Source organism: Oncorhynchus keta, chromosome 28 (genome assembly GCF_023373465.1).
Source record: "Oncorhynchus keta strain PuntledgeMale-10-30-2019 chromosome 28, Oket_V2, whole genome shotgun sequence".
In the NCBI taxonomy this organism is placed as follows: Eukaryota; Metazoa; Chordata; class Actinopteri; order Salmoniformes; family Salmonidae; genus Oncorhynchus; species Oncorhynchus keta.
In genome coordinates this window covers 26,551,452-26,567,187 of record NC_068448.1, presented here as the reverse complement: position 1 = coordinate 26,567,187, position 15,736 = coordinate 26,551,452, and the positions used below count along the sequence as shown (strand labels likewise).

General features: G+C 43.4%; 1 non-coding gene across 1 annotated transcript; it reads right to left on the bottom strand.

Moving 5' to 3' along the window:
• Positions 1 to 3,231: 3,231 nt before the first annotated feature.
• LOC118360407 (uncharacterized) lies at positions 3,232 to 14,397 on the bottom strand. Its single transcript, XR_008085468.1, has 4 exons — positions 13,850 to 14,397; positions 13,279 to 13,336; positions 3,631 to 12,691; positions 3,232 to 3,288 (listed from the first exon to the last, which is right to left on the bottom strand). It is a non-coding gene; the product is annotated as an uncharacterized LOC118360407 (transcript).
• Between the last annotated feature and the right edge of the window lie 1,339 nt (positions 14,398 to 15,736).

Here is a 15,736-nt window from a genome sequence, read left to right as displayed (position 1 = left end):
CCCAAAGAGATTGGTCAATTAATGTGTATGCATGGTGAACGGCCCTTTGACTGAATTGTAAAACTGCTTGGGTATTAACAGGTTAACTAAAAAGTGCGGGGTACTGTTACATATCAAGTGTCTATTAACGGCTGGTGGGAGTGTGTAGGGGGATGTCTCAGACACACACACACAGTATAAAAGAATAGCCAGAGAGTTGCAGTTAGGTGTCCTATACGTTAAGGACCGGGTTGGACTTCTCGACACAAGATGCAAGCTCCCACTTAAGGCAACCCATTCATTGGAACTATGAAAAGTACTTACAGAGTACAGAAGAAGCAAGCCTGGTCCGATACAAACAGGGAGAAAAAGTCACGGTGGAGAAGCATTAGTGAAAAGGACATGCGGTACTTGGAGCTTAATGTGCAACGGATTGACAGGCCGAATGCTCCACGAGGAGACCCTGCTCAAGCGAATGCTAACCTGAGACCAGCTCCAAAGATAACAAACCCAATTGAATATCTTACTTGTCCTAGGCATTTAATGATTCAAAATAAACTAGGCCATGCAAGCACATCCGCTATCACCCAGGGTATCCTTCTGCCCCCCATCACTGGATCAAGAATCATTGCTGGTAAAGCGGAGGGCTCAAATGTGCCGTTTCTTTCTGCAAGACCAGCCGTGTCACTACAAGACAACGGAGACACACACTTGTCAACGTCTGGTGTAAGGAGTGTAAATACAGTGTTTCAGGTACTGGTTGCTCAACATGCGCAGAATTGTCAAATGTCTAACAAAGCTGGGTTAGTTAGTAGTAGTCTAACCATGTTGACTAGGTCTACAAAAGATTCCATCCAGAACCCAGACACTCGCTCCAGACTAGATTGCACCAAGGGGACCTTTGGGGCCCAGCCAGCTGTGGCATCAAGTTTCTCACCAACAGACCCGTTAGTAAGGCAACGGAGAAATGATGTGAGTAACCCTAGTGCCAACTACAGCGGGGTGATGACGGAGAGGCTTAAACACGATGCCAGTCTATGTGAAACAAAACAGCAGAGAGATTTCTCCTCTGATGACTTGGCTATTAAAACAGAATCCCGGTACTCTGAAGACAAAGATACCATCAAGACTGGCATAGACTGTCTTTGTCCCAATGATGCAGAATATTATACGGATCAGAGAATTGCAGAATGGGTCTTGAAAGTCAACTCCACCCTATTTTCCTCATTAGATGATGAAATGCATAGTGTAAATTCTGTTGAGGAGCAAGATATTTCCACCATAAAAATAATCTACGAGGGAGAGTAATAAAAGCTCATTTGATGAGGTCGAGCAACTAGGTGAGATTTTCTTTTTCACTGTCATTTATACTGAACAAAAATATAAATGCAACATGCAACAATGTCAAGCATTATAGTTATAGTTCATATATGGAAATCAGTCAATTGAAATTCATTATGCCCTAATTTATGGATTTCACATGACTGGGAAGGGGTATAGCCATGGGTGGGCCTGGGAGGGCACAGTGAGCCAGGACCAGCCAATCGGAATGATTATTTTCCCTCACAAAAGGGCTTTCTTCAGTTTCATCGGGTGGCTGGTCTCAGACGATCCTGCAGGTGAAGAAGCCGGATGTGGAGGTCCTGTGCTGGCGTGGTTACACGTGGTCTGCGGTTGTGAGGTGGCTTATGGTAGAGAAATTAACATTCAATTCTCTGGCAACAGCTCTGGTGAACATTCCTGCAGTCAGCATGCCAATTGCATGCTCCCTCAACTTGAGACATCTGTGGCACACTTATGTTAATAATAATATATGCCATTTAGCAGACGCTTTTATCCAAAGCGACTTACAGTCATGTGTGCATACATTCTACGTATGGGTGGTCCCGGGAATCGAACCCACTACCCTGGCGTTACAAGCGCCATGCTCTACCAACTGTGCCACAGAAGGACCAGAATGTTCTGTTGATATTTTTGTTCAGTATACATTGTGGACATTACAGCCTCTATGGGCAGTGGGCATAGGTTTGACTTCAACATTAGGGAGGGGAACATTGCAGAGGACAACATTTGCCTCTAATATTGGGAGCGGTGGCCATGTCCCCCCCTTTCCCACTATAAATTACACCCCAGTCCAGGGCTCAAATTTACAGACTTTTTTTTAATCCCTATGACAGTTTGATTATAAAGCTATTTCTCATTACAGACTTGAGGATTTGAGGTGAGAAAATAAATATTAAAGTGTATTTTTGTAATGATGATTAGGTTTGATATATTTGCAGATGACACCTAAATTTAAAAAATCCAGTCTTTGTTAAGAGAGGCAAACCTCTTGTTTGACAGCATATTTACCACACCATGTTTGTTGAATAACACAGGTAATTAACATATTTTCAACAGCTTTTTTATTACTATTAGTATTGCCTGTGTCCTTTCATTAAAATATTGAATCCACATGGCCTTGATATACAGTTGAATAGGCTAACATAACAAGCCCTGTACAAGTACAATCTTGAAAAAACAATTGAAATAGATATCACTTAGTGACAAGAACATATTGAATACCAAGCACTGTAAGTCAAACATTATGTTCATGTTTTTAGACAATGACTTTTCACATATAAGACAAAGCTGTGGGAAGCTGTAAAATCACTTTACAACAAGCAAACTGCAATCCCAACATAATTCCATCTGTTGAGGGTCCTTCGGTCAGTGGCCGGTCAGCATTTGTGGACGTAATATCCAGTGACGTATCCAATGATGTAGACAGCCACCAGTGCAGCCAAAGCTCCGGCCACCTTGATAGCTATGCCCAAGGTGCCAGTGCAGAATCTGTTGTACAGCCTTTGGGGAACAGAACATGTCATAATATGACCACTGATTACAGTTAAGGTCAGTCCATACACGATCAGTAAACTCAAGGGGTCATCATTTGGGAAAGTTAATAAACTAGGATGAAAGGTAGGAAACACTGCACTGAATACAATTTTCAACTTCATATACCTTAATTGAAAGTAAGTGTTTCTTGAACTGCCTAAAACATTGTCATTCACTATAATTGATATCGCCTATCTCCTGTGATTAATAAACGGGTACCCTATAATAGTAAGAACACTGATTGTATCTTCTGTCGCCCAGTCATGGGTCTTCCTCAGAGCTTACCCCGTTACACCTGTCCCAGCCACATTCAGATTGATGTTGTCTTCATTCCAGCGGTTGTATTGCACACCAGCAGTATTGGAGTCCGTGTCAGAAGCCATTCTTCCCTGAATTGTATTTACTGCAGATACCACTTACTCCTTCAACAACCTGTAAAGATGAGATAGAGGTGCACAATATGGAGTTGCACAATATGGATATAGAATAGGTCAGATCGTGAAAAGACATTTGGTCTTTCTTACCACAATCAATTTAGACCTATTCAGTCCCCCAATTAGGCTTACTTAAATTTCAATAAATGATTGAATTTGTTTTATTTCATTATATCTCATTGTATCATTCAATGAGTCTTTGTATGACACATTAAAACTCAACAGGTGGCTAGAGCTGTAGGACATTGATCAGCTTGCCCAAACCCACTGGCTCATGCTATAAACAAATCCTATTGCTAATCACCCAACCTAACCAGAAAATAACTGGCAGTCTACTCACCACTGCTCTTTCGAGGACTGAAGGCATATTGTGTTGAAGAAGGCATGCCTCTTTATATATGAGTTCATCACAGTCAGCATTTATCACCTGGTCATAAATTGAGAAGGCCATAGTAGTTTTATGGCTCTTTCCAATGATAAAAGCACAATTAAAATTATGTGCTCTGTGTTTGCCTCCGGTTACAGATCCAGTAACTGCAGATCTTTCTTGATAACTGCATACAGAATATTCACGTCGCAAAGGTCAATAATTCAACAGGCAATTACATGTTTACTCATCGCCATGTGGTGAAATGAAGAAAAAAAAGAAACTATGTTAAAACCTCAATTAAGTTTACATACATTTCATTGGTTGTTTTGAAATAGCCTACAGTGCTAACTGCAATTGCCAGACAAAGGCTATGCGTCATACATTAATCAACACCATTCCATGCAATGTTTGCTGAATATTCTGTGCTTTTTTAAACTTTTGTTGTAGACTTTTACTGGTTTACAATTCAACTCTTATGTAGCAGGCTACAGTCGAAGAGAGGATGCATTTATCATTTTTGACAGATTCCATTTTGTATGCCTGCATTGGACACCTATCGATGTCATCGACGGATTGATTACTTGACCTGTGACCAGGCCTGCGACGGGATCCTTGGGACATCCCAACTCTGACATTACCCCATTGAAGTTGAATTTTAAAATGTTTTTTTTACGGTAAGGGTTAGGTAAGGTTAGTGTTATGGGTAGGGACATCCCAAGGAATCCGGATAGCACTAACCAGCCTGCGACCATAGTTGTAACTAGATTGAGTACAGCTACAGATGGAAGTGACTTCTCGTAGCAGGTTAGGAGAGCACTTTAGCTAACACTAACCCTTTTCCTAATTATCTTAACCTGCTGCTTAAATTAATCTAACCTGCTGCGAAAAAGTAACTTCCGGTCTTAGCTGCTGTACGTATATACCACTAGTCCAAACCTGCGACCATATTCCCTAAAAACACGCCACTTCAATACAGCTACTACTGGAAGTGACTTATGTTACAGGTTAGAACTTCTGCAGCAGGTTAGGGGAATGAGGTTAGGAAACGGGTTCGGGTTAGCAAAAATGCTCTCCTAACCTGCTACAGATAGTTACTTCCGGTTGTAGCTGTATCGAAGTGTCATGTTTTGACTAGGTCTTGTTTTGACAGCTATGACCGGAAGTCACTTTTTAGTAGCAGGTTAGATTAATTTACACAGAAGGGATCTAGCTTTTGTCAAATGAATGTCCAAATTTGAACATTTTTGCATTTTAGCTAACCTTAACCCAGGGATGGACAACTTTGATTGGGGTGAGGACCACAAAAAATCTGAACTCATCATGAGGCTGCAGTGGCTCGCGGCTGTGAATACCCAAATCCATATTGACACATGCAGTCAGAGCCGGCCCTAGTTTTCTGGGGGCCATAAGTTCAATTTTGTTGCGAGAAAATCATTTTAATGACCACCCTCGTGACAGAGGAGAGAGAGAGAGAAAAAAATGCCATGGGGCGGAGAGAAGATTTTGCCATTTGTTAAATAATTTCATGCAATTCTACAAATTCTGCCATGGGGCAGAGAGAAACATTTGCAGTGCAACAGCTAATTTTCTGCAATTCTACTACTTCTGCCATAGGGTGGAGAGAAATGTTTGCAGTTTTAAATATGATATGAGTGAGACTGACGAACAAAATCAATGGCTAGACTATATTACCGAAGTTTAAAAAATGTTGCTGACATCGGCTAATTGAGTGGAACAAGAGAAAAACTGCTGCACAACTACTATTCTACCTCAATATTAAGATGAGACCCCTATATATATATATTAACATTTTAAAACAGAAATACCTTATTCACTTAAGTATTGAGACCCTTTGCTATGAGACTCGAAATTGATCTCAGGTTCATCCTGTTTCCATTGATCATCCTTGAGATGTTTTTCAACTTGATTGGAGTCCACCTGTGGTAAATTCAATTGATTGGACATCATTTGGAAAGGCACACACCTGTTTATATACTGTAAGGTCACACAGAGCAAAAACCAAGCCATGAGGTTGAAGGAATTGTCTGTAGATATATATACAGGACCAGTCAAAAGTTTGAACACCTACTCATTCAAGGGTTTTTCTTTATTTGTAATATTTTATACATTGTAGAATAATAGAGAAGACATCAACACTATGGAATAACACATTTGGAATCATGAAGTAAGCAAAAATAGTGTTCAACAAATATATACATATATTTTAGATTTTTCAAAGTAGCCACCCTTTGCCTTGACAGCTTTGCACACTTTTTGCACACTCCGACTCTCAACCAGCTTCATGAGGAATGCTTTTCCAACAGTCTTGAAGGAGTTCCTACATATGCTGAGCATTTGTTGGCTGCTTTTCCTTCCCTCTGCGGTCCAACTCATCCCAAACCATCTGAATTGGGTTGAGGTCGGGTGATTGTGGAGGCCAGGTCATCTGATGCAGCACTCCATCTCCTTCTTGTGCTTGGTCAAAAAGGCCCTTAGAGCCTGGAGGTGTGCTGGGTCATTGTCCTGTTGAAAACAAATGATAGTCCCACTAAGCGCAAACCAGATGGGATGGTATATCCCTGTAGAATGCTGTGGTAGCCATGCTGGTTTAGTGTGCCTTGAATTATAAATAAATAAAAATACTGACAGTGTCACCACCAAAGCACCATTTTTATTTTACCTTTATTTAACTAGGCAAGTCAGTTAAGAACAAATTCTTATTTTCGATGACGGCCTAGGAACAGTGGGTTAACTGCCTTGTTCAGGGGCAGAACAACAGATTTTTACCTTGTCAGCTAGGGGATTCAATCTCGCAACCTTTCAGTTACTAGCCCAACGCTCTAACCAGTAGGCTACCCTGTCAGCTCATCACACCTCTTCCTCCATGCTTCATGGTGGGAACCACACATGCAGAGATCATCTGCTCACCTACTCTACATCTCACAAAGACACGGTGGTTGGAACCAAAAATCTCAAATTTGGACTCATCAGACCAAAGGACATATTTCCACAGGTCTAATGTCCATTCCTTGTGCTTCTTGGCCCAATCAAGTCTCTTCTTCTTATTGGTGTCCTTTAGTAGTGGTTTCTTTACAGCACCTCGATCATGAAGGCCTGATTCACTCAGTCTCCTCTGAACAGTTGATGTTGAGATGTCCTGTTACTTGAACTCCGTGAAGCATTTATTTGGGCTGTACTTTCTGAGGCTGGTAACTCTATGAACATATCCTCTGCAGCAGAGGTAACTCTGGGTCTTCCTTTTCTGTGGCGGTCCTCATTAGAGCCAGTTAATCATAGCGCTTGATGGTTTTTGCAACTGCGCTTGAAGAAACTTTAAAATTTCTTGAAATGTTTCCGATTGACTGACCTTCATGTCTTAGTAATGAAGGACTGTCGTTTCTCTTTGTGTGCAAATTTGTCATCAAGGGCAATGGCTTCTTTGAAGAATCTCAAATATAAGATATATTTTGATTTGTTTAACACTTGTGGTTACTACATAATTCCATATGTGTTATTTCATAGTTTGATGTCTTCACTATTATTCTACAATGTAGAAAATAGTAAAACCCTTGAATGAGTAGGTGTGTCTAAACTTTTGACTGGTACTGTATATGTGTATACTAAACATTAAGGACACCTGTACTTTCCATGACATTGACTAGGTGAATCCAGGTGAAAACTAAGAACCCTTATTAAGGATGTCACTTGATGAAACCTACAGATGAAGGAGAGTAGACAGATTAAAGAAGGATTTTAAAGTCTTGACAATTGAGACATGGATTTTGTATGTGTGCGATTCAGAGGATGAACAGGCAAGACACTATATATAAGTGCCTTTGAACAGGGTATGGTAGTAGGTGCCAGGCGCATCGTTCTTTTCAACCTCAACATTTTCCCAAGGGTATCAAGAATGATCCACCATCCAAAGGTGACATCTTACCCTGCAGCATTCGAAGACATTCTAGACGATCACAGTGGCTTGTGAAAGTATTCACCCCCCTTGGCATTTTTCCTACTTTGCTGCCTTTACAACCCGGAATTAAAATAGATTTTGGGGGGGTTTGTATCATTTGATTTACACAACATGCCTACCACTTTGAAGATGCTAAATATTTTTTATTGTGAAACAAACAAGAAATAAGAGAAGAAAACAGAACTTGAGCATGCATAACTATTCAACCCCCCTAAGTCAATACTTTGTAGAGCTACCGTTTGCAGCAGTTACAGCCTCAAGTCTCTTGGGGTATGTCTCTATAAGCTTGGCACATCTAGCCACTGGGATTTTTGCCCATTCTTCAAGGCAAAACTGCTCCAGCTCCTTCAAGTTGGATGGGTTCCACTGGTGTACAGCAGTCTTTAAGTCATACCACAGATTCTCAATTGGATTGAGGTCTGGGCTTTGACTAGGCCATTCCAAGAAATGTAAAATTTTCCCCTTAAACCACTCGAGTGTTGCTTTAGAAGTATAATTAGGGTCATAATTAGGTCACGTGTATCCCCTGTCATAAGACGAGACGACGGCTATGGAAACATATGTCTCCGAATCCGTGGGGCAGGGGTACATTCAGCCCTCCACTTCACCTGCCTTGAGCTTGAGGGGGCTAAACACCCTTTTCTCATCTGGACTGACCATCGCAATCTGGAGTACATCCGGGAGGCGAGGAGACTGAATCCTCGCCAGGCAAGGTGGGCCATGTTTTTTACCTGTTTTATTTTCACCCTATCCTACAGACCAGGTTACTAGAACGGGAAGGCAGACGCACTGTACCGGATGTATGACACAGAGAAGCAACCCATGGATCCCACTCCCGTACTCCCGGCCTCGTGCCTGGTGGCACCGGTAGTGTGAGGCTGGACATCGAGCGAGCGTTACGTACAGAGCCCACTCCCCCTCAATGTCCAGCTGGGCGTCTGTACGTTCTGTACGTTCCTCCTCTGGTCATCCGGGCATCGGTCGGACAGTGCGCTGTCTTTGTGGGAAGTACTGGTGGTCCACTTTAGCTAAGGACGTGAGGGTTTATGTCTCCTCCTGCTCGGTGTGCGCCCAGTGCAAGGCCCCTAGGCACTTGCCCAGAGGGAAGTTACAACCCTTACCCGTTCCACAACGGCCGTGGTCGCACCTGTCGGTGGATTTCCTAAAGGATCTTCCTCCATCACAGGGCAACACCATGATCCTGGTCGTTGTGGATCGGTTTTCTAAGTCCTGTCGTCTCCTCCCTTTGCCCGGTCTCCCTACAGCCCTACAGATGGCGGAGGCTCTGTTTACTCACGTCTTCCGGCACTAAGAGGTGCCTGAGGACATAGTATCTGATCGAGGTCCGCAGTTCACGTCAACAGTCTGGAGGGCGTTCATGGAACGTCTGGGGATCTCGGTTAGCCTTACCTCGGGTTTTCACCCCGAGAGTAACGGGCAGGTGGAGAGAGGGAACCAGGATGTGGGTAGGTTTCTGCGGCCCTATTGCCAGGACAGGTCGGGAGAGTGGGCGGCATTCTTGCCCTGGGCAGAGATGGCCCAGAACTCGTTCCACCACTCCTCCACTAACCTTTCCCCCTTCCAGTGTGTACTGGGGTACCAGCCGGTCCGGGCGCCTTGGCATCAGAGCCAGATTGAGGCTCCTGCGGTGGATGACTGGTTTAGGCGTGCTGAGGAGACCTGGGATGCCGCTCATGTGCACCTTCAGCGGGCCGTGAGGCGCCAGAAAACCTGCGCAGATAGCCACAGCAGTGAGGCCCCAGTGTTCGCACCAGGCTCTTGACCTGAAACCTGCCCATCCGCCTGCTCTGTCGGAAGCTGGGCCCGCGGTTTGTGGGGCCATTCAAAGTCCTGAGGTGACTGAACGATGTATGTTACAGGTTACAGCTTCCCCCCGATTATCGAATTAACCCCTAGTTCCATGTGTCTCTCGTCAGGCCGGTGGTGGACTGTCCATTCCAGGAGTCTGAGGTGCTGGAGGTTCTTCCGCCACCTCTGGATTGAGGGGGCCCCGGCGTATGCAGTTCGATCCATACTGGATTTGAGACGTGGGGCGAGGGCCTTCAGTACCTCGTGGAGTGGGAGGGGTATGGTCCGGAGAAGATATGCTGGGTGCCGGTGGAGGACGTGTGGACCCATTGATGCTTCGGGAGTTCCACCGTCTCCATCCGGATCGCCCTGCGCCTCGCCCTCCGGGTTGCCCCGAGGCCGGTGTCAGCGCGCTGCTGGAGCTGCGCGTCAAGGGGGGGGTTACTGTCACAACTTCCGCCGAGGTCGGCCCCTCTCCTTGTACGGGCGGCGTTCACCGGTCTTCTAGCCATCGCTGATCCATCTTTCATTTTCCATTGGTTTTGTCTTTATTTTCTACACACCTGGTTTTCATTATCCAATGTATCATGTATTTAACCCTCTGTTTCCCCCATGTTTGTTGTGCGTAATTATCTCTATGTTCAGTTCGGTTCACGATGGCTGGTTTTTCGACGGGTGCTGTGTTCACCTGTGAGTAATATTTTCCATTGTTTTTTTGGTCAAGAGTATTTGTTTACCTTGTGCCTTTAATTTTTGAGTAAAGTACGTTGCTCACTCATTTTGCTCTCCTGCGCCTGACATGATGCACCAGCTACACTCACCTTCTGACAAAGTACCTCCAACAGCACACATTTTTGTTGCAGCTCCGCACAAACATACCTGATTCAACTCATTGAGGGCCTGATGATTAGTTGACTAGTTGAATCAGGTTGGCTTGTCCGGGGCTACAATAAAATGGGGCACTGTTGGAGGTACTCAAGGATCGGAGTTGGGAACCACTGATCTAAGCCGACCACTTCCTTAGACCACTTCCTTAGTTCCAAACGTAAAAAACAAGTTGATAAGACAATTAGAAAGAATTGCGGACATGCAATACTTCCAAAATGTGAAAATGTGAAAAAACGAAACCCTGTTGTTTCTAAATCTGTTCTGGATTTAATCATAATACACAGTAACATGCTAATTATACCTCCCCTGTCTGTATATTTGTTTACATCCAACTGTTTTTTGTCGTCGCTTGGATATGACCTTTACAGTTCGCTGATGCGAACACAAGCCGCTGAGCGGGACGGTCATGGCTAGAAGATTAAAAGTCAGATTTGACCTTTCGATCAATCTCCTCCCAAAAAGTATATTAACTGCATGACATGGCGTTTTTCCTATTTTGTTGCATTACAACCTGTAATTTAAATAGATTTTTGATTTGGATTGCATGTAACGGACATACACAAAATAATCTAAATTGCTGAAGTGAAATCAAAAGAATATACGGAAGCTATGAAGCCCCTAAATAAGATCTGGTGCAACCAATTACCTTCAGAAGTCACATAATTAGTTAGATTGCACACTTGTGGACTTTATTTAAGTGTCACATGATCTGTCACATGATCTCAGTATATAAACACCTGTTCTGAAAGGCCCCAGAGTCTGCAACACCACTAAGCAAGGACCACCACCAAGCAAGCAGAACCATGAAGACCAAGGAGCTCTCCAAACAGGTCAGGGAGAAAGTTGTCGAGAAGTACAGATCAGAGTTGGCTTATAAAAAATATCTGAAACTTTGAACATCCCACGGAGCACCATTAAATCCATTATTAAAAAATGGAAAGAATATGGCACCACAACAAACCTGCCAAGAGGGAACCGTCCACCAAAACTCACAGACCAGGCAAGGAGGGCATTAATCAGAGAGGCAACTAAGAGACCAAAGATAACCCTGAAGGAGCTGCAAAGCTCCACAGACATCGAGAGCCTAAGGTGGACCACAGCAGATTTCAGCACACACATACCGCACACACCAACACTGATGTGACATTACTGTACTCACATACTGTACATTACTTCATAAAATAACAGTAAGAAAAAGAGACGTTGGCCACAAGGCCTGTGATACACATTGCATCACCTACTGAGCTAAACACATGCCCATATGGAAGCTTTTACCTGAAAGGCTGATCTTCCTCTGAGTCCCAGGCCTGATGCAGGGTTTTGGCTGTGGGGTGGCAGAGTGAGACCAGGGGTGGAGATGCAGCGTGACTGGGGGGAGGCAGGTGACTGTGGGGGGTACCCCCATTATGGAGCTGGATGGCGGGGCATGTACCTACCCTGCTCACATTGCCTAGATTCTAGAGCATCAAATATATGCCTCTCTGACAAAAAATGGTAGAGGACAGGTCACCCAAACGATACATATGTTATAAGAATCAATGTGAGAGTGTTTATAATAGTGTTAGAATAGCTATTGCATGATAATCATAAAGGGCAGTGTTGGGCCACTATGTGCACCATGGTTCAGCAGCATGTTGTCTCACCATGGCCCCCAGGGTGGGCACTCCAACAGCGGGTGTGGTGGGGCTGGTTGACCCACTGCTGGAGGCGCTGGGGCTCCACGTCCCCTCTCCTCTCATGGGCCCGCCGGGTTCTCTCTCTCCGCACCTTCTGCAGGTACTCATGTCTAGGATTGGCCAAGCAGGGAAACAAGTTAGAGGGAAATATAGTATATATTTGTAAATGATTATTTCATGTATCTGATTAAATTGTTGTGAGATATGTACTGTACAAACACAATACTGTAATACATGCATCAGCCTCCTCACCTCGGGAGATCCTTTTCTACCTGGCTCTCAACACTGTCCAACTGACATAGAGCAGAGTTCCTCTGTGTCAAATCCAAATCAAATGTATTTATATAGCCCTTCGTACATCAGCTGATATCTCAAAGTGCTGTACAGAAACCCAGCCTAAAACCCCAAAGTGGCTAGGAAAAACTCCCTAGAAAGGCCAAAACCTAGGAAGAAACCTAGAGAGGAACCAGGCTATGTGGGGTGGCCAGTTCTCTTCTGGCTGTGCCGGGTGGAGATTATAACAGAACATGGCCAAGATGTTCAAATGTTCATAAATGACCAGCATGGTCGAATAATAATAAGGCAGAACAGTTGAAACTGGAGCAGCAGCACGGCCAGGTGGACTGGGGACAGCAAGGAGTCATCATGTCAGGTAGTCCTGGGGCATGGTCCTAGGACTCAGGTCCTCCAAGAGAGAGAAAGAAAGAGAGAAGGAGAGAATTAGAGAACGCACACTTAGATTCACACAGGACACCGAATAGGACAGGAGAAGTACTCCAGATATAACAAACTGACCCTAGCCCCCTGACACATAAACTACTGCAGCATAAATACTGGAGGGGGTCAGGAGACACTGATGTTGTGTGATTGATGGGAGTAAAGACTAATCCGCTATGGTCTTATCTGGGCCTTCAGAGGGACTTGGGATCCGGATACTCCTGCCTGATACCAAATACATAGATCCTTACATTAGGTCCTTTATCTGCTTCCCCAAAGTCAGATGAACTTGTGGATACCATTTATATGTCTGTGCAGTATGAAAGTTTGAGGTAGTTTCGCGAGCCAATGCCAACTGGCGCAATGACTTCTGGTCAATAGGAAACTACCTCTAACTTCCTTCATACTGGACACAGAGACATACAAATGGTATCCACAGGTTCATCTGACTCTGGTGAAGTAGATAAAGGGCCTCATCGCCCAAATTCTGAAGTATCTCTTTAAGTAAATGATGGACAGAGGTAGTATGTTTATGGATCATGTTATGAAGCTTACTGTAGCTGTCCTGAGCTTTGACATCCTCTGATTCTTGGACTGAGGAAACTTCAGCACGCTGGAGGAAAACAGAAAACGCATCTCATATATAATCCAGCATAATGAAGATCATGATAAATAGTTCATTTCTATGATAGCCTTTTCAAATATTTACACAAAGTTTTGTCATTTGTTTCAATGTTGCAGCTGAAGCACTTGTTTAGCGTGATTAGTCATGATTAGTAATTTTATCGTGTAAACCTCCAATAGATTGCTGGAGTGTGAAAATTGTTTTATTGACCCATTAACAGCACCAAGAATGAATCATTCTCTCTTTCTGCTGTTAAGCATCTAATGATGCCAACTAAACTCTGCACTGAAACATACTGTATCATGCATACAATTCCCAAGACATGCTTAATATCTCCATGAATTCTCCACTGACCTATTTCACTGAAGTCTGACTAATCATGTTCTGAATAGTCAATATGAGTGTTTTGACTGAATCTGTTTGACTGTATCTACTTTCTAAAGCAGATCTCTCTAATGGTTGTTTCTGAACTTACATCTTACACTAAGTTTGTGAACTTACATCAGGCTAAGCATCTGTGCTCCAAGCTTCTTCCCCCTCTGTTGACAATGCCTTTTGCTTTAACATCTGATCTGTCCTCTCTCTTCACTCCATCTGTGGGCCTTTCTTCTATCTTGCCCTCTCCCTTAGGTCTACCATCCCACTCTTCAGCTTTGTTCCACTCTCCCTCATCACCATTGTAAAACATATCCTCTCCTTTCCATTCTTCTTCTTGTACTTCATCGTTCTCCAATGCTTCTTCAGGTTTTCCATATACCTTGTCCTCTTCATTGTCCCTCCCATTCATGTCCTCTACCCTAACCCCATCCTCATTCCTCCCATCACATTCTTCTTCCACTCTCTCTACCTCTTCCTCTCCACTCCCTCCATCCTCAGCTTTTCCAAGTGTCCTTCTGTCCCTCGGTTCTTCTTGCTTGAATGAGGCTGTCGAGACAATCACAATTCCTCTGTGGGACTCTTGTCCGCCATGCCTCAAACTCTTCCTGTTAAGTGTTGCGTGAAGAAAACTAGATGTCGTTCTTTGTTCTTCTTCTGCTCCTCCACCTCTTGGCTACATTCTGTGTGTGGATTTAAATCAAATCACATTTTATTGGTCACACAAATATCTAGCAGATGTTATTGCGGGTGTAGCGAAATGCTAGCGAGTGTGTCGAAATGCTTTGAAGTGCAGTGTGTTGTTATTCATACAGTACCTAGGTCACTATGCCTCAAGGAGTGTGTGTCCAAAAGCAAAAGTAATTCCACTACCTAAAAATAGTAAACCACCCTTTGCTGGCCGATCAATCAGTTTGCTGCATGTTCTTAGTAAACTAAAGCCCAAAATACGTAGAATGTATGCACACATGACTGTAAGTCGCTTTGGATAAAAGCGTCAGCTAAATGGCATATATTATTATTATTATTATTAAAATTGTGTTTGAACAAATACCATGCTATTTTTCAAAGAACAAGCTAACTACTGACTTTCAGCATGCATATAGTGAAGGGCACTCAACTTGTACTGCACTGACTCAGATGTCTGATCGGCTAAAATACATGGATAATAAGATGATAGTTGGAGCTGTATTGTTAGATTTCAGTGCAGCCTTTGATGTTGTTAATCATAATTTGTTATTGAAAAAACTAACTTGTTATGGTATTACATCACATGCCATAAAATGGTTGGAGAATTACCTACCCAATAGAACTCTTGGGGGGAAGCTTCTCTAACATCAGATACTGTATGTACAGTTCGTTCTCCCTCAGTTGCCTTGGGGCCGTTACTCTTCTCTATTTTTACAAATGATATGCCACTTGTCTTACAACAAGAAACTAAAATGACCACGTATGCACACTCTACACATCAGCACCTACAGCTAGTGAGCTCACTGAGACTCTTAGCCAGGAGTTACAGTCAGTATCAGAATGGGAAAAGCACTGTAAAAAGCACGGTATTTGGTTCAAAGCATTCTCTTAGACCTAAACCTCAACTGGAGTTGTGCATAAAGGGTGTGACCACTGAAGAAGTCGAAGAAGTTGAACTTCTAGGTGTAATATTGGATAGTCAGCTATCATGGTCAAGTCATATCCTATGTTAAATATAATAAACGGCTCCCTATCCATCGGATGTGTACCAAACTCACTAAAAGTGGCAGTAATAAAACACTAACGGCTTATATCGAATCTCCCATTCCTCTCGAAAATGTTAGAAAAATCTATTGCGCAGCAACTCACTGCCTTCCTGAAGACAAACAATGTATTCGAAACGCACATCATAGCACTGAGACTGCAGTCGTGAAGGTGGTAAAATACCTTTTAAAACTTCTTATGGCTGCAATCCCGTTAACGGGATGATATGACAACAGCCAGTGATAGTGCAGGGCGCCAAATTCAAAACATCAAAAATCT